This window comes from Psammomys obesus, unplaced genomic scaffold (genome assembly GCF_907164565.1).
Source record: "Psammomys obesus unplaced genomic scaffold, mPsaObe1.curated_primary_1811, whole genome shotgun sequence".
NCBI classification, from domain to species: Eukaryota; Metazoa; Chordata; class Mammalia; order Rodentia; family Muridae; genus Psammomys; species Psammomys obesus.
This window is the reverse complement of record NW_026587497.1, coordinates 2,911-23,368: the sequence shown is the minus strand read 5'-3', so window position 1 is coordinate 23,368 and position 20,458 is coordinate 2,911. Positions and strand designations below refer to the sequence as shown.

The window sequence follows — 20,458 nt, the reverse complement described above, 5'->3', positions numbered from 1 at the left end:
ATATTATGGGGTCAAGGGTTCACTCTATAAACAAAGCTAGCCTCTAAATCATGATGATTCTCCTGTTTCAAATTCAGCTCTCACAAAGGCCATTAAATATATAATATCTTGGAATTACCCTAATCATGAAAATGAAAGACTTTTATGACAAAAACTTCAAGTCTTTAAAGAAATTGAAAAAGATATCAAATGGAATGATCTTCAATGTTTATGGACTGGTAAAAAAGGGGTTCTTAGGAGGAGAAGAGGGAGGAAGGGCAGAAGTGCAAGGGGATGAGAGAGTGGTTACAACTGGGATAAAAAGTTAATAAATTGTAATAAATATAAAAATAAAAATTAAAAAATTAACACAGTAAAAATGCCCATTCTACTAAAAGCAATCTACAAATTCAGTGCAATCTCCCATTAAAAATTCCAACAAAATTCTTTACAGACTTTGAAAACAATAATACTCAATTTCCTATGGAAAAACAAAACAAAAAAAAAAAACCATGATAGCTAAAGCAATAACAAACAATTTAAAAACTTCTGACAGTATTACCATTCCTGATTTCAAGCTGTTCTACAGAGCTATAGTAATAAAAACATCATGATATTTGTATAATAACAGACCTGTTGATCAGTGGAATTCAATTAAAGACTCAAATGTAAATCCACACATATGGACATCTGGTTTTTTATATTTAAAAAATAGTTAGAAATACAAGATGGAAAAAGAAAGCATCTTCAACAAATGCTGTTGGTCAAGCTGGATGTCATCCTATAGAAGAATGCAAATAGATTCATACCTAGCACCTTATATAAAACTTAAGTCCAAGTGGATCAAATACCTCAACATACAACAAGACAATTAACCTGATACAAGAGAAAGTGGGGAATAACCTTGAATGCATCGGCACAGAAGTCAATTTCTTAAACAGAACACCAAGAGTGTAGGCACTAAGCGGGACCTCATGAAACTGAAAAGCTTTTGTAAGGCAAAGGAGAGTGTCAAGAGGAGAAAACAGCAGCCTACAAATTGAAAGAGTTTTATGAAATTTACATTGGATACAGGGCTAATATCCAAAGTGCATAAAGAACTCAAGAAATTTGACATCAACAAACCAAACAATCTAACTTAAAGAATAGGGTACAACTCTAACCCAAAAGTTCTCACTAAAGAATCCCAGGTGACTGAAAAACACTTAAATGTTCAACATCCTTAGCCATCAGGGAAATGCAAATTAAAATGATCCTGAGACTTTCTCTTACACCTGTCAGAATGGGTGAGGTCAATCACACAAATGACAGCTTATATTCACAAGGATATGTAGCAAGGAAAACATTGTTCCATTGCTGGTAGAAATGCCTATTATGAAAATCAATATCTAGTCCTTCAGAAAATTAGCAATAAATCTACCTCCATACCCAGCTATTCCACTCTTGGGCACATACCTAAAGGACACTCCATCCTACCACAAGGACACTCGCTCAACTATGTTCATTGTGACTTTCTTCATAAGAGTCTGAAATAGGAAACAACCTAGGTGTCACTCAACTAAAGAGTGAATAAAGAAAATGGAGTACATTTACAAAATGAAGTATTGCTCAGCTGTTAAGAAAAAATAACATCATGAATTTTACAGGCAAAAAGATGGAACTAGAATAAAATCATCCAGAGTGAGGCAACCCCAAAACATAGACAAACGTTATGTGAATTCACTTAAAAGTGCATATTACTATTAAGTAAAGGAAAAATAGCTTCCCACAATCTCAAACCAGTTCTTTCCAGCGTCAGCCAGGTATAATGGTTTCCAAAAAAAAAAAAAAAAAAGTGGAGAAGGAGCATTCTACCTTCAACGACATGATGATCTGAGAATAAACCACCGACATTCACAAGCACATCCATGTAGTGAGCTTCAAGAAGCATGTTCCTGGGGCACTCAAAGAAATTCAGATTTTGCTATGAAGGAGATGGGGACTCCAAATGTGCCCATAGATACCAGGCTCAATAAACATGTCTGGGCCAAAGGAGTAAGGAATGTTCCATATCACATCCAAGTACATTTGTCTAGAAAATGTAAAAAAAAAGATGAGGATTAATCAAACGAGCTCTACACATTGGTAACTTATGTGCCTGTTACCACACTCAAAAATCGACAGTCAATGTGGATGAGAGCTAACCTACTGAATGTCAAATAAAGTTGCATAACTGCCTCAAAAAAAAACAACAACAAATAAATAAAGAAAAAAAACACACTGCTGAAAGAAAAAGAATCTCTGATGAAGGCTCATTGGTGCACTAACCTATTAAGCATAGAAATCTGTCATTAGGAGTCATTTTATTGCTATGTCCTTTAACAATAATAGTAGAATTTCCCCTAGGGACTTTGACCTATCTATTCAAAAGTTCTTTTCCATTTTTACAAAGCCAAGTGTGGGTTCCATCTCATAGAGTGGGTCTTAAATCCAATATTAAAAAGTAGTTGGTCACTGTTTGTAGGTCACTGGTTTGTAACTAGGTGATACTGATGTTTATTTTCATCTCTAGTAGGATCCAAACTACATTCCAGTACCCTGAATGATAGTCAGTAGATGTGAAGTTCTTAGTTGAGCACCAGCTGATTTGTTCATATTTGATGACATGAATACCTTATATCTTCAGCAATAGGGAAGTTCTCTCAATAGAAATTTTTGTTATCTTTATGTGTCTGTCTTTGATCCCCTCTTCAATTAAAATTCTTTTTACAATAGACAGAGACCACTAAGGAAAACTGCAACCAATTCCAAGAAATGTGGATATCAGTACCAGTTGATTTTATATATATACATATAATACATAAAATACATATACATATAAACACACCTACACCTAAGGCTCAGGAAGCATTATGGAAGAAGTGGCAAAGAGATTTTAAAATCCAGAGGATCAGGAAGTTTTCTGTGAGATTGTGTCTCCCAGGAATATCAGAAGATATACCTATAAATTCTCACCAACATAACTGCCTAAACAAAAGCTGAACAAGCATGATGCCAATAGATATACTAAACTATACAGAAAGAAGCTCAACCCTACCAAAAGTAGTATAAACAACTTAGAAACGAAGGTAGACTGACAGTTGGTCTTCTCCAGGAAAGAGCACCTGAACAGGTTGTCAAGTGAAAACTTGTATATTCACTTGTATATATACTCATGTATACAAGTAATATTATATTAACAAAGTGGCTTATATTATAGAATATATGTGTACTACATATATGCATGCAGTAAGAATTAATGACTAAGATAAAAAACTCAAGAGACAACACATGCTGGAGGGGTTGTGGAAAAAGGGGAACACTACTCCACTGCTGGTGGGAATGTAAACTTGTATAACCACTCTGGAAAGCAATCTGGCGCTTTCTCAGACAACTAGGAAAAGCGCTTCCTCAAGATCCAGCTATACAACTCCTAGGCATATATCCAAAAGAGGCTCAAGTACACAATAAGGACATTTGCTCAACCATGTTTGTAGCAGCCTTATTTGTAATAGCCAGAAGCTGGAAACAACCCAGATGCCCCTCAGCAGAGGAATGGATGCACAAATCACGGTATATCTACACAATGGAATATTACTCAGCAATAAAAACCAAGGAAATCATGAAATTTGCAGGTAAATGGTGGGATCTGAAAAAGATCATCTTGAGTGAGCTATCCCAGAAGCAGAAAGATGCACACAGTATATACTCACTCATATAGACATATAATATAGGATAAACCTACTAAAATCTGTACACTTAAAGAAACTAATCAAGAGGGAGGACGCTTGCTAAAATGCTCAATCCCTATCCAGAAAGGCAAAGTGGCTGGACATCAGAAGAAGAAGAAAAGAGGGAACAAGTCAGGAGCCTGACACAGAGAACCTCTAAAAAACTCTGCCCTGCAGACTATCAATGTAGATGTTGAGATTTATGGGCAACCTTTGGACAGAGTGCAGGGAATCTTAGGAAAGAAGTGGGAAACAGTAAGATCTGGAGAGGACAGGAACTCCACAAGGAGAGCAACAGAACAAAAAATCTGATCACAGGGGTCTTTCCTGAGACTGATATTCCAACCAAGGCCTATGCATGGAGATAACCTAAGACCCCTGCACAGATGTAGCCTATGGCAGTTCAGTATCCAAGTGGGTTCCATTGTAATAGGAACAGGGACTGTCTCTGACATGAACTGATTGGCCTGCTCTTTAATTACCTCCCCCTGAGGGGAAGCAGCATTACCAGGCCACAGAAGAAGACAAGGCAGCCACTCCTGATGAGACCTAATTGACTTGGATCAGAAGGAAGGAAAAGAAGTCCTCCCCTATCAGTGGACTTGGGGAGCAGCATGCATGCAGAGGGTGGAGGAAGGGAGGGATTGGGACTGGAGGAGGGAGAGAACCACAGGGGGGATACAAAGTGAATAAAGTGAAGTTAATGAAGAAAAAAAAGAAAAATTATAAGGTAAAAAAAATTAATGAAAAAGAGGAAATGAATTTAGAGGACAGCTGAAGGGGTGTGTTGTAGGGCTTAGAACAATGGTTCTCAACTTGTGGGTCATGACATGAATGATTCTTTTACAGGGGTTGCTTAAGACCATGAGAAAACACAGATATTTACGTTATTATTTATAACAGTAGCAAAATTACAGTTTTTAAGTAGCAACAAAAATAATTTTACACTTGGAGGTCACCACAACATGGGGAACTGCATTAAAGAGTCACAGCATTAGGAAGATTTAAAAGGAAAATAAGAAGAGAGAAGCATATATATAAACATAATAATCTCAAAAAATTTTAAACTAGCAAAAAAATGAAAGAGATCTCTTTCATAAACCTCCCCTAGTAAAGACACAGAGGACACACTAATATCTCTCTATGTTCAAGTTTGAAATCATATGGAATTTTTTCTCTACAAGAAAAGCTATTAAAATAATTTTCTAAGATTTTCACTGTAGCTTGCAATGAGACACTTAAATTCTACTCTCACAATAGACGACAAGTATCCACAAATTACACTGTTTGTGAAAACAGTTCAGGGGCAACCCCTGTCCTTATCTGACATGAAATGGTGAAAGCTCAAAGTTCCTAGACCATAAGTCAGTGAGATTAATGACAAGATTTTGAAACATTAACTCTCTTCACAACAATCATTAACTCTTCATGAAAGAACTAAATACTGGCAGCAAAGATGTATACACAGTATTATGATTTGTAAATTAAAAACCATCCATTTTATATAAGAGATTTTTCACAGGTAATCACATTAAAGTCAGGCTTCCTTCTTTTAATGCAGACATAATTATATATCTACAGTAATTCAAAGATTCTTTCTTCTTGAGAATTTCATACATATACATACAATGAAATAGAAGCAAACCTACCAACCATTTCCCCTGAAATTCCTCTTTATATCTCCTTCAACATTTGTCTCTTCCAACTTCATGTCTTTTTTTTCTAAAACCACTAAATCCAATTAGTGCTGTGCATATAGGCCATCCACTGGAGGCTGAGAATCAACCAGTGGAGGCCACATCCATTAAAAAGGGTGTATTTCCCCTCCCCAAACAAATAACTCCTCAGCAGGGGAGGAACTGGATATCATCTGCCATCTAGCCAGAATCTTGGGTGCTTGATCTTTCTAGGTTATCATGTGAGAGGACTCCAAAAACTGCCAGTTGATGTTCCTATTAACCGTCTGACATTCAATTTGTAGGAAGAGTTAGTTTAAACAGTATGCTGCATGGTGTAAAAACAATTGCTTATTTCATACGAATGAAGACTTAGGGTCGTATAATGACACAGAAAATATTAGGTGAACTAAATTGGCTCTTTAATTTCCCAAGCACTGTCACAAATTCTCTGGAAATTAATTACTGACATTGAGTTAAACTAAAACCATCCAGACTCCCATTTTCTTGATTTTTGGAAATTTTTTTTGTTTTATTTTTCTTTTTAGTCACATTTTGTTAACTCTGTGTCCCAGCTGTATCCCACTCCCTCATTCCCTCCCCAACCCCACACTCCCTCCCTGGTCTCCTCCCTGCCCCTTTCCAAGTCCACTGATAGGGGAGGACCTCCTCCCCTTTCATTTGACCCTGTTTTATCAGGGTCAAGGCTGGCTGCAAAGTCCTCCTCTGTGGCCTAACACTACTGCTCCTCCCCTGGGGGGGGAGGTCAAAGAGCCTGCCCTTGAGATCCTGTTAGAAATAGTCCTTGTTCCCCTTACTTTGGAAAACTACTTGGTTACTGAGCTACCACGGGCCACATCCGAGCAGAAGTTCTAGGTTATATCCATAGATGGTCCTTGGTTGAGTGTCAGTCTCAGAAAAGACCCTGTGCCTGGATATATTTGGTCCTTGTACAGCTCCTATCCTTTCCATATCATACTAACTCCCCTTCTTTCATATGATTCCCTGCACTCTGCCGAGGGTTTGGTTATGAGTCTTAGTGTCTGCTTTGAAACACTCTTAGGTAGAGTCTTTCAGATGCCTTTTGTGGTAGACTCCTGTCATACGTTCAATGCACATCCCATTTGTCTTTCTAAATGAGAATTGATCATCTTCACCTGTGTCCACTTTCCTGATTATCTTCTTTAGGTGTGTAGATTTCATTATGTTTATCATATCTTGTAGGTCTATATAAGCGAGTATATACCATGTTTGTCTTTCTCCTTCTGGGATACTTCACTCAGAATGATCTCTTCTAGATCCCACAACTTGCCTGCAAATTTCATGCAATATTTGAATCTATTAGTACCATATGGTACATTGAGTAATAAAAGATTATTAGGTATCCCTCAGAATTTTACCTTCAAATATAATTCAATAGGTATGCTTTTCAAGTGAAATAAAGAGGTTTTTAACTTTCTCATTGGAAAAAAAATGATGTCTTTTCTGGCTTTGTAGATGCTGCATTCCAATGAAGGTTCAGTAAAAAAATCTGTGCAGCCAAAGGGCAATACCGCAAGTTGCAGAGGGCAGGAAACTATGTCGAAAGTACAAGCAGAAATCTGGATTTTATTATACCTCTCAATGGTTATAACATTTAAACTTTCAATAACTAAAGAACAACAATACAGATGAATGTTTAATATAATCCATCTACTTTTAAATGTTACTGAAAGAAAAATATCTTAAAATATGTTAACTTAAATGTTTCAGTTGTTGGACATTCTTTGATACACTGAGAAAATGAAATACTATGAAACAATTACAAAGGGAGCACATTTTCATGGTAATCAAGAAAATTTACATGCATAAATGAGTATTTTAAGGCAGAGAGTAAAATATCCAGAAGTCTATTGTTCTCTGTATTCCCATAAGTGTCAGAGAAGAGGAAAGACTGAAAACTATAACTGAGAAGTTCAAGAAGGAGATAATATGATCTAAATACTTGAAAGAAATTGTCTGTATCATACAATACAACATAAAGTGAGCACACATCAATTCAAATACTGGAAGAGAAGAAAACAGAAAGGAAAAAAAAATAAAACCCTTTCAGACTCATTCCAAAAGATGCATATTTCACTAGTCCCAAAGGCCAACATCATACTAAATGGCAAATGACTGGATTCATTTCTCTAAGGGTGAGAATAATATGTACATCTTTTTTTCCCCCCACAGGTATTTAAAGCAGTACTAGAAATTTTAGCACTATCCGTTCAGGATAGAGAAAGCCTTGAAATTATAAATAGGGAGGAATAAAAAGTACAACCACACCTACTTGTTGATACAATTCAATGCATAGAAAATCCTAAAGTTTTTATCAAAACAAATCTACTAGAACTCATAAGTTCAGTAATAGAGTAGGATGAAAAATTAGCATAGAAAAGAATAACTTCTCTGTGGTGGTTTGAATAAAAATGGTCCCTGTATGTCCATAAAGAGCAGCAGTATTCAAAGGTACGTCCTTGTTGGAATAGGTGTGGCTTCGTTGGAGAAAGTGCATCACTATGGCGTGGACTTTGAGATCTCAAAAGTTCAAATTGGTCCACATGGCTTACAGTCCTTTTCCTACTGCCTAAAGATTCAGGTGTAAAATTCTCAACTACCTCTGCTTGTGTGCTATCATGCTTCCCACCATGATGATAATGAACTAAATTTCTGAACTCTAAGCCAAAACAGGGAAGAGGACAGGAGCCTACCACTGAAGGCCTCTGAAAAACTCTACCAAGCAGGGTATTAAAGCAGATGCTGGTAGCCAAACTTTGGGCAGAGTGCAGGGAATTTTATGAAAGAAAGGAGAGCTAGAAAGACCTGGCGGGGGGAACAGAAACTTCACAAGGAGAACAACAGAACCAAAAAAATCTGGGCACAGGGATCTTTTCTGAGATTGATACTTCAACAAACAACCATGCATGGAGATAACCTAGAACCCCTGCACAGATGTAGCCCATGGCAGGTCTATATCCAAGTAGGTTCCCTAGTAAAGGGTACAGAGACTGTCTCTGACATGTACTCAGAGGATGGTTCTTTGATCACCTCCCCCAAATTGGGGAGCAGCCTTACCAGGCCACAGAGGAAGACAATGAAGACACTCCTGATGAATCCTGACAGACTAGGGTCAGATGGAAGGTGAGGAGGACCTCCCCTATCATTGGAATGGAGGAGAGTCAGAGGAGAAGAGAGAGGGAGGGTGGGGTTGGGAAGGGATAGAGGAGGGGGCTACATCTGGGATACAATGTGAATAAACTGTAATTAATACAAATAAGTTTAATTTTAAAAGTTTTTTCTTCATAAGAATTGCCATGGTCATAGGGTCTTTTCACAATAATAGAAACCCTAACTAAAGCACTCTTTATTCTTCCTATACATATTAATAAATTTGCTGGGGTCTAGAGAGATAGCTAAAAGGTTATAACCACATGTTCATACAGAGGACCCAGGTTTTGTTCCTGGCACCCACAGTGGAAAGATCACAAACACTGTTAACTCCAGTTACATGGGGGGTCCGACATTCTCTTCTGGCTTCCACAGTTACCTATACTAAAAGAGTCTGGTATTTGGAATTCCGTCTCCTGGCCTTGGCAGATTCGGGGCTTATCTAAATTCCATTTCTCAGAGACTGTCCTTGGCGGTCTCTGCAGGCGGGGTGCTCTGAGCCTGGGAAGAAGACAGAAAGCTCCCTGCAACCTTGGGAACCAGACAGCAGACTTTGTGTGACCTTGAGTGAATTCCGGCATGCCTTGCCAGGTGGCACAGATTTGTTGCTACTGTGGAAAAATTGCTTGTACCCTTTGCTTTATAAGTGCTGTTTGCACGTTCAGTAAACTGAAACTTGATCAGGCATCTATCTTTTCTCCATTCTTCGAGTCTCTGTCCCCCAATTTCCACTCCCTCTTTCAGGTGGACCCTGTTCGAATAGCCCACGGGACGGGTCACTGTACACACGTGGTGGAGATACAGACAAGTAGACATATGTGTACATAAAATGAAACTGAATTAATAAGCTTACTGAAAAGGAAATTGGTAGTTTAATTGCATTCATACACAAAACACAAAGTGTTTGGAAATGAGCATTATAAAGATCTAAAAGTTCTCAACAATAAAAACCATAAGATGTGATGAGTAAAACTGCCAAAGACTCTAGAAAGTACAAAGCATACCATGTTCATGAATTTTGAGTAATTATTATTAAATGATCATAAATATATAGTGTTCTATAGACTCATGGCACTCTCAGGCCAACCAATGGTGGTGTTCTTTTTTTCTTACATAGTAAGAAGATGTTTTTCAGTTTCTCAACAGTATAATATTTTTGTTTATTCTTTGAAATTTTATATATTTGCACAATATATTTTAATCATATTCATCTATGTCTGCCTCCCTCTAATTTCTCCTAGCCTGCCTCATCCTTGTTGCCCCATGGCTTCATGTTCTCTTGTGATTGTTATTTATATTCCCTGGAGTACAGTTAGGGTTGCCTATATCTGCTTGGGTGTTTGGCCATCTCGCAGAATGTGAACCACCTAGCAGAGGCCATGCCTCTCAAAAAGAGTCTCTCTTCTCAACAATCATCTAGTGCCAATAGCTTCTCTGCCAAGGATGAAGCCTTTAAGGGCCCCTCATTGTTACATGTTGGAATTCTGACTGACTTGATTTTATATAAGTCTTATTTAGGCAACCACAGCTATTCTGAGTTGATGCCTGCCACAGTCATTTCATGTCCAGTTCTCTACATCCTGAAGCTTTTTTATTCTTTCTGTCCCCTCTTCCTTGAAGGTCTCTTAGCCTTGAATGGGAGGAAATCTATATAGACCATTCATCTATAGCTGAGCACTTGTAGTTACTTCTTTTTTAATTTATATTTAATTTATATATTCACTTTGCATCTTTATCATAGCCCACTCCCTCCTCTTGGTCCCATCCTTCAACTCTGTTTCTCTTCCCCCTTCTCCTTCTCCTTAGAAAGGGGGAGTCCTCTTCACCAACAAACTCCAGCGTATCAGGTCACATCAGGATTGAGTTAATCCTCATCCACTGAGAACAAATAAGGCAGCCTGCACAAGAGGAAGTAATAAAAAAGCAGGCAACAGAGTCCATGTCACAGACAGCACCTGTTCAACTTACTAAGGGACCCACATGAAGATCAAACTACCCATTAGTGACATATGTGTAGAGGCGCAATATACCAAAAGAAGATTCACCATAAGTAAGGACATTTCCTCAACTATGTTAATAGCAGCTTTATTATTTGTTTTTAGTTTATGTACCTTACATCCCAAGGATGCCCCACCTCCATCCTTCAAGTCTCCCCTGTCTTTCTCTCCCTTTTCCCCCAGAAAAGGAGAGCCCTCCCACCATCAACTTTCCCCTGCACAACAAGTCACATCATCATTGAACGTGTACCCTGAGACCAAGTAAGATAGCCCTGCCAGAGGGAAGCTATCCAAAAGCAGACAATAGAGTCCATGTTAGAAACACCCCCCCACCCGTCAGGCACCCCATATGAAGACCAAACTGTCCATTGGCTACATGAGTGAAGGGAGCCTAGGTCCAGATCATTCATGCTTTTACTTGATGTCTCAGTCTCTATAAGCCCCCATGGAACTGGTTTAGTTGTCTCTGTTTTCCCTCTTGTGGGGTTGATGTCCCCTCCAGGTCCTTCCATCTTTCCCCCAACACTTCCACAGGATTCCCAGAGTTCTGCCCCATGCTTGGATGTAAGTCCCAGCATCTGTCTCCAACAGCTGCTGGCTGGAGCCTCCCAGATGACAGTCAAGTTAGGCATCTGTCTGTAAGCATAACAGAATATCATTATTAGTGTCAGGAGCTGGCTCTCTACTGTAGGGTTGGTCTCAGGTTGGGCCAATTCTTATTTGGACTTTCACTAAAATTTTGTTCCCTCATTATCCCTGTACTTCTTGTAGGCAGAGTGATTTTTGGACCACAGGTTTTGTCTGTGGGTTGTTCTTTCTCTCCTTCCACTAGACATGCCTGGTTAGGAGGTGGTCACATCAGTCTTCATGCCTCCCACCCTGTTAGGACCCTCAGCTAGAGTAACACCCAGATTCTCTCAGGATACTACCCTATAAGAGGCCTCCATCTTGACAAGCAATGCCACACACACCCCACACACAGTTTTATTTATAATAGCCAGAAACTGGAAACAACCTAGATGCCCATTAACTGAAGATAAAGAAAATATGGTGCATTTACAGAATGGAATACTACTCAACTATTAAAAACAAGGAAATCATGAAATTTGCTCCTATATGATGTTTTGACCATTTATAATTTATGATTCTCTTCATTAACCAAAAGAAATTTCTCTGACCAAAACTGAGAGAAAAATAAGTATATGGGTATTAACATAAATTTTCATAAAGCAGTTACACAGAATGGCCACATAGCAAAACAATAGTAGAATCAACTCAAGGGTTTGTGATCTCCTCTATCATGGGCTTCAAGCCAAATTTACTAGTATAAAATCTCTCCTATGAAACAGGCCTCATATCCATTCTGAAAGCTATCAGTTACCTCCATAACTGCCAATCCACCATTGTACCAGTAAATCCACTTTGACAAGCAGGTTGGTTAGTACTGAAGTGTGCAAAGTCCAGCTCTGGGTGAGACACTTGGTGTCTTTTCTACCCCAGCAGCCTGCTTAGCACATTCAGCACTATGTAGGCTGGGGATTTTCTTATCAGTTGAGGTTGATTTCTCTACATCCTCCATTTCAAAGAAAACGGTGTTCAAGCAATGGACAGCCAAGAGCAACAGCAATAGCTTGTATGGTTTTAAGCTTCTGTGGGGGGCTCCTTGACAAATAACTCTTAAGTGATACAATACCTGGCACTGATATTTTCTTTTTTCATTTTTATTTTTTAATATTAATCACAGGTTATTTACTTTGTATCCCAGCCTTAGCCCCCTCCCTCATTCCATCCCATTCTCACCCTCCCTCCCCCATCTCCTCCCTGTCCCTTTCTAAGTCCACTGCTAGGGTAGGTCTTTATTCCCTTCCATCTGAACCTAGCTTATCAGGTATCATCAGGACTAGCTGCAATGTTCCCCTCTGTGGCCTAGCAAGGCTGATCCTCCCTCTGTGGTGATGGGGGAAGTAAAGGAGACAGTCATTGAGTTCATGTCAGAAATAGTTCCTGTTCCCCTTATTAGGGTAACCCAATTGGATACTGATCTACCATGGGCTACATCCATGCAGGGGTTCTAGGTTATATCCATACATAGTCCTTGGATGGAAAAACAGTCTCATAGAGGACCCCTGTGCCCTGGTATATTTTGTCCTTGTGGAGCTCCAGTCCTTTCCAGGTCATACTAACTCCCCCTTTTTTCATGTGATTCTCATCACTCTACCGAAGGTTTGGTTATGAGTCTCAACATCTGCTTTGATATGCTGCTGGGTAGAGTCTTTAATAGACCCTCTCTGGTAAGCTCCTGTTCTGTTTCTTGTTTTTTCCTACTTACCATGTCCATCTCATTTGTATTTCTAAGTGAGGATTGATCATCTTACCCTGGGTCTTCTTTCTTGTTTATCTTCTTTAGTTGCTCATATTTTAGTATATTTATCCTATCTTACAGAACTATATAAGTGAGTATATACCATTATGTCTTTCTGAACCTGGGATACCTCACTCAGGAGGATCTTTCCTAGATCCCACCATTTGCCTGCAAATTTCATGATTTCCTTGTTTTTAATTGCTGAATAGTATTCCATTATGTAAAAGTAACACAATTTCTATATCCATTCATCTGCTGAGGGACATCTGGGTTGTTTCCGGGTTCAGGCTATTACGAATAATGCTGCTACAAACATGGTTGAGCAAATGTCCTTCTTGTGTACTTGAGCATTTTTTGGATATTTGCCTAGGAGTGGTATAGCTCGATCTTGAGGAAGCGCTATTCCTAATTGATTGAGAAAGGACCAGATTGATTTCCACAGTGATTGTACAAGTTTACATTCCCACCAGCAGTGGAGGAGGGTTCCCAATTCTCCACAACCTCTCCAGCATGTGTTGTCACTTGAGTTTTTAACCTTTGCCATTCTGATGGGTGTAAGATGGAATCTCAGGGTCGTTTTGATTTGCCTCTCTCTGATGGCTAAGGACGTTGAACATCTCTTTAGGTGTTTCTCTGCCATTCTATATTCCTCTACAGAGAATTCTCTGTTTAGCTCTATTCTCCATTTTTTAATTGGATTGCTTGATTTATTGATTTTTAACTTCTTTAGTTATTTATATATTCTGGATATCAGCCCTCTTTCAGATATAGGGTTGGTGAAGTTCCTTTCCCAGTCTGTAGGCTATCGTTTTGTTCTAAAGAGAACGTCTTTTGACTCACAAAAGCTTTTCAATTTTATGAGGTCTTATTTATCAATTGTTGCTCTAAGAGCCTGTGCTGTTGGTGTTCTGTTCAGGAAGTTGTCTCCTGTGCCAATGAGTTCCAAGGTCTTCCCCACTTTTTTTTTCTAACTGATTTAGTGTATCTGGTTTTATGCTGAGGTTTTTGATCCACTTGGACTTTAGTTTGTTCAGGGTGATAAATATGGATCTATTTTTATTTTTCTGCATGTAGACAACCAGTTGGACCAGCACCATTTGTTGAAGATGCTGTCTTTTTTCCATTGCACGGTTTTGACTTTTTTGTCGAAAATCAAGTATTCATGGTGTTTCGGTTTATTTCTGGGTCTTCTATTCAGTTCCATTTCTGCTTCCATGTCAATAACATGCTGTTTTTACTACTATTGCTCTGTAGTACAGCTTGAGGTCAGGGATGCAGATACCTCCAGATTATCTATTGCTGTACAGGATCGTTTTGGAGATTCAGGCTCTTTTTTTCTCCATATGAAGGTGAGAATCTTTTTTTCAAGTTCTGTAAAGAATTGTGTTGGTATTTTGGTGTGAATTGCATTGAATCTATAGATTGCTTTTAGCAGGATGGCCATTTTCATTATGTTAATCCTACCAACTCATGAGCACTGGAGATCTTTCCATCTTCTGATATCTTCTTCAATTTCTTTCTTCAGAAACTTGAAGTTTTATTCAAACAGGTCTTTCACCTGCTTGGTTAAAGTCACACCAAGATACTTTATTTTATTAGTGGCTATTATGAAGAGTGTCATTTCCATGATTTCTTTCTTGGCTCTTTTGTTTTGAGTATACAGAAGGGTTTCTTATTTTTTTTTGAATTAATTTTGTATCCTGCCACTTTGCTGAAGGTGTTTATCAGGTGAAGGAGTTCTCTGATTGAATTTTTGGGGTCATTCATGTATACTATCATATCATCTTCAAATAGTGAAACTTTGATCTCTTCCTTTCTGTTTTTTACCTTCTCCTTCTCCTGTCTCATTGCTCTAGCTAGGTCTTCAAGTACTATTTTGAAGAGATATGGAGAGAGTGGGCAGCCTTGCCTTGTCCCTGATTTCAGTGGTATTGATTTAAGTTTTTCTCCATTGAGTTTGATGTTGGCTACAGGCTTGCTGTATATTGCCTTTACTATGTTTAGGTATGTGCCTAGTATTCCTGATCTCTCCAAGACTTTAAAGATGAACGGATGTTGGACTTTGTCAAAGGCCTTTTCAGCATCTAAAGAGATGATCATGTGGTTTTTCTACTTCAGTTTGTTTATGTGGTAGATTACATTGATGGATTTCCATATATTGAACCATCCTTGTATGCCTGGTATGTAGCCTACTTGGTTATGGTAAATGATATCTTTGATGTGTTCTTGGATTCTGTTTGAAAGTATTTTATTGAGTATTTTTGCATCAATGTTCATAAGAGAGATAGGTCTGAAGTTCTCTTTTTGTTGGGTCTTTGTGTGGTTTAGGTATCAAGGTGACTATAGCTTCATAGAATGAGTTTGGTAAAGTTCCTTTTGTTTCTATTTTGTGGAATTGTTTGAAGAGAATTGGAAATAGCGCTTCTTTGAAGGTCTGGTAGAATTCTGCACAGAAACTATCTGGCCCAGGGCTTTTTTTTTTAGAAGGAAGACTGTTGATGACTGCTTCTACTTCCTTAGAGAATATAAGGTTATTCAATCTTTCTACCTGATCTTGACTTAATTTTGGTAGATGGAATCTATCTAAGAAATTGTTCATTTCTTTCAGATTTTCAAATTTTGTGCCATATAGGCTTTTGTAGTAGGACCTGATGATTGTTTGGATTTCAGCGGTGTCTGTAGTTATTTCCCCCTTTTCATTTCTGATTTTGCTGATTTAGATAGCTTCTCTCTGCCTTTTAGTTAGTTTGGCTAAAGGTTTGTCTATCTCGTTGATTTTTCTCAAAGAACCAGCTCTTGGTTTCATTGATTCTTTGAATACTTTTATTTGTTTCTAATTGATTGATTTCAGCCCTGAGTTTGATTATTTCCAGCCATCTGTTCCTTTTGGATGTATCTGTTTCTTTTTTGTCTAGGGCTTTCAGTTGGGCCATTAAGTTGCTTGTATGAGATGTTACAAATTTCATCTTGAAGGTACTTAATGCTATGAATTTTCCTATGAGCACTGCTTTCATTGTGTCCCATAAATTTGGGTATGTTGTATCTTCATTTCATTGAATTCTAGGAAGTCTTTGATTTGTTTCTTAATTTCTTCCTTAACCCAGCTCTCATTGAGTAGCAAGTTGTTCAGTTTCCATATGAGTATAGGCTTTATGTGATTTCTATTGTTGTTGAGGTCCAGCTTTAGTCCATGGCGGTCAGATAGAATATGGGGGATTATTTCAATCTTCTTGTATCTGTTGAGTCTTGCTTTGTGACCAACTATATAGTCTATTTTGGAGAAGGTTCCAAGAGGTGCTTAAAAGAAAGTATACTCTTTGAGTTTGGGTGAAAATTTCAGTAGACGCCTATTAGGTCCATTTGAATTAGGGCCTCTGTAAGTGCCATTATTTCCCTATTTGGCTTCTGTCTAGATGATCTGTCCCTTGGTGAAAGTGGGGTGTTAAAGTCTCCCACTATTAAAATGTTGGGATCGATTTGTGATTTAAGCTTTAATAATGTTTCCTTTATGAATGTAGGCACTTTTGTATTTGGGGCATAGATGTTCAGAATTGTGATGTCCTCTTGGTGGATTTTTCCTTTGATGAGAATGTAGTGTCCTTCCTCATCTTTTTTGATTAACTTTGGTTGAAAGTCTATTTTATTAGGTAATAGGATTGCTACCCCAGCTTGTTTTCTGGGTCCATTTGCTTGGAAAACATTTTTCCAGCCCTTCACTCTGAGGTAGTATTTATCTTTGTTGCATAGGTATATTTCTTGGATACAGCAGAATGTTGTATCCTGTTCCTGTTCCCATTCTGATAGTCTGTGTCTTTTTATTGTCGAGTTGAGTCCATTGATACTGATAGACAATGTGACCAATGAATATTAGTTCCTTTTATTATGGTGTTGGTGGTCTTACTGTGAGTCATTGCTTTTTTTCTTTTCATATTTGTAGGGCCATTACCTGTATCCTAATTTTCTTGGGTATAGTTGTTTTCGTTGGATTGGAGTTTTCATCCTAGTATCTTCTGTAGGGCTGGTTTTCTGTGTAGAAATTGCTTAAATTTAGTTTTATCATGGAATATTTTCTTTTCTCTATCTCTGTTCATTAAAAGCTTTGCTGGGTATAGTAGTCTGGCATAGTATCTGTGGGCCTTTAAAGCCTGCATGACCTCTGCCCAGGCCCTTCTGGCTTTCACAGTTTCTGATGAGAAGTCTGGTGTGATTCTGATAGGTCTACCTTTATGTGTTATTTGGCCTTTTCCCCTTGCTGCTTTTAATATCTTTTCTTTGTTCTGTATATTTAATGTTTTGACAATGATTTGACATGAGGTGTTTCTTTTCTGGTCTAGTCTGTTTGGTGTTCTGTAGGACTCTTGTATGTTTATGGACATCTCTTTCTTTAAGTTGGGAAAATTTTCTTCTATGATTTTCTTGAAGACATTTTCTGGTCCTTGGAGACTGGAGTCTTCTTTTTCATCAATTCCTATTATTCTTAAATTTAATTTTTTCATGGTGTCTTTGATTTCTTTGATGTTTTGCATTTGGGACTTTTCAGATTTTACTTTTTCTTTGAGAGAAGTATCAATTTCTGCAAGGATATCTTCAGTGCCAGAGATTCTCTCTTCCATCTCTTGTTTGCTGTTGGTGATGCTTACTTTTGTGGTTCCTGATCTTTTCTCTAAGTTCTCCAGCTCCAGGGTTTTCTCTGTTTGTGTTTTCTTTATTGATTCTAATTCTATTTTTACATCTTGTACCATTTCCTTCATCTGTTTGAATGTGGCTTCTTGTCTCTGTATGATGGCCTTTATTTTTTTGTTTTGTTTCTTCTCTATATGCCACTAATTTTGCCTCTAGTTGCCTGTCTATTTGCATGGCAATTTCTCTGAGAGAGTTGTTTCCTCTTTATGTGTCTCTAGTAACTGGATAAGCATATCTTTAAGGTCATTTTCCTGTATTTCCGAAGAATTGGGCACTTTCCTTCTGGCCTCCCTCCCCCTCGGAGTAGCCAAGCACAGCACCAGGTGCTGCACAGCTACTGAGTCTGCCACTGAGGGACTAAGTCCACCACTGAAGGACTAAGCATCCCTTAAAGTATAGTCACTCTCTGTGGAGTCAGTACAGCTGGCTGCTCTTGGGCAGGGGAACCAGGCATCCTTTTACTGTGGATCTCGGGCTCCGCAAGCGGGTTAGGTTGTCTGCTGAGGCTGCAGTGCTTGTATTCTCACCTCAGCTGCCTCAGTTTTCAGGCAACACTGGTGCTGGTGCTGGTGCTGGTGCTGGTGCTGTGATTGGAAGGAAAGTGCCCCTCTCCAATTCTAGCGAAGTCAGTGTTTGACCTGAATGAAAGAGTTCTCTGATCCTATGCTGTCCCCCTTCCTTTGGGGAGCCACAGTGTCAATTGTCCAGCTTCAGATGCTCTTCCACTCACCAATTTCAAAGTTTCGAGTCTTCTGGCATTCAGAAATGATACACTCTCATCGCTGCCATCTTGCCCCCTGACATTTTCATTCTGCAAACCAGGTCTTTTGGAAACAACATTGCCCACTCAAGAAAGATACTTCTGTTCAAACTCTTTCGTTAAAGTATATATTGGATCTTTAGTTAGGTTAGAAATGGGTGGCATTCCGTAAGGTTTTTTTCATACATCTATAGCTTGGGCTTGCTCGCACTACCCCGTCTCTTCTTACCAACCTCCAACACCTTTATAAACCTTTAGCCCAAGAATTCCACCTCTTTTCATTTCATTACTGTCTCATTATCTGCTCGAATGACAATATTTTTCTTGGGATGGAAGATCAAGGTTTTCCATATAGCTGCTTTATACACTCACCTTTATTTTATTAAGCATTCCACTACCCACACTTCCCTCCATATTCCTTCTCATGCTTGAAACTTTCAGACCCAGGATTTTCTTTCTCTATTTTTATTTTGATGTATTTTACTATGCTTTCTCCCTTGACATGCCCACCTCCAGTGATAAATTTTTAGTTTCCTGGCTTCCACATGCACTATGGTTCAAACATACCCAATAGAATATTCAAATACAAGATTCACACATGAGAAAGAGTATGTCACATATTTTCTTTCTGGGCCTCGACGATCTCACTCAGTAAATATTTTCCATAGCCATCCATTTAATTGCAAATTTCGTAATATCATTTTTCTAACAGATAGAAAAATCATTCCTATTATGAGGAAGACCCACAACACTAACAATGACTAATAATGACTAATAATTTTAAAAGCACCATGAATTTATGGGATTTTAATAATCTTATTCTCTATAGATATCCCAAAAGTGTGCATTCAACAAAGGTCAATTCCTCAACAAATGCATTTGCTTGAACCTATATAGTTATCTCTCAGTCTAAATAAAGAAAAAAAAAAGAAAAGAAAAGAAAAAGAAGGAAAGAAAAGAAGGAAGCAAGAAAAAGGGAAGGAAGGAAAGAAGGACATAAGGAACAAGAGGAAGGAGAGAAGGGAAGGGAAGGGAAAGAAAAGGAAGGAAAGGTGAGGGAAAGGAAATTCCAACAGAAATTAGGAGGAAATTGGAATTAAGAACAAGGGAGGATGAAGAGAAATTAGATCAGGAGTGTGTGCAAGAGAGAAAGACACAATATATGTTTGTATATAAATGTCTTAGTGGGAAGCGGGAATTGATCCAGTGAATATATGTAAGCATATTTTATAAAAACCAAAAGTATTTGGCATTTCTTAAACTGCATAGAAGATACCTGACATACCCGTAGCAGAAACTTTATCCATATCCTGAAGTAGCAGGGTCTTACTGATCTGCAAAGACATTAGAAATTTGACCAGATGTACAACAGAACTCAGCCTAGAGTAGAATTACTAGAACCGTTCAAGGACAGCAAGACTAATTCTCAAACAATAGAATTATAACCCAAATAGATGAATTTTGTGTTAAACTTGTATATAGGGGTCATGGATTCCTTTACCATTGTTATAATAAATGATGTAAAAGGATTCCTTATTAAAATTTTAAGAAGACACATATATAATATATAAAATATAAAGTTTAATCAATAAAGATTAAACTCAAAGAGAATAAAAATATGACTGGTAAGATATGGGCTTATTCTTGGAAATATCAATTAAAATATAACTATCTGCAGACTGAACATTACCTGATAGTTTCAGGAACAGAGCAAAGCAAGATGCTCCATGCACATGACTGCAGAGTATATTGCTAGCATAATTCTGAAACCAAAATATGCACTCCGATAACTTGTGCAATTACTGTATTTTAATAGGTAGAAATGGGGGAAATAAAATACAAAAGAAACAGAGCTATGAAAGGGAATTATATGAGCCTTTAATCCCAGCACTCAAGAGGAAGAGGCAGGCAAATCTCTGTGAGTTTGAGGCCATCCTGCTCTACAAGAGAGAGTTTCAGGAAACCAGAGATATATAGTGAGATAACATCTCAAAGCAAAAGAAAGGAGTGAAAGAAGGAAGGAAGGAAGGAAGGAAGGAAGGAAGGAAGGAAGGAAGGAA

At 38.2% G+C, this 20,458-nt stretch overlaps 1 long non-coding RNA gene across 1 annotated transcript; it reads right to left on the bottom strand.

Annotated features, from left to right (window-relative positions):
* Positions 1-10,665: 10,665 nt before the first annotated feature.
* On the bottom strand, positions 10,666-19,845 carry LOC129674007 (uncharacterized). Its single transcript, XR_008719759.1, has 2 exons — positions 19,684-19,845; positions 10,666-11,229 (listed from the first exon to the last, which is right to left on the bottom strand). It is a non-coding gene; the product is annotated as an uncharacterized LOC129674007 (long non-coding RNA).
* Positions 19,846-20,458: the final 613 nt, after the last annotated feature.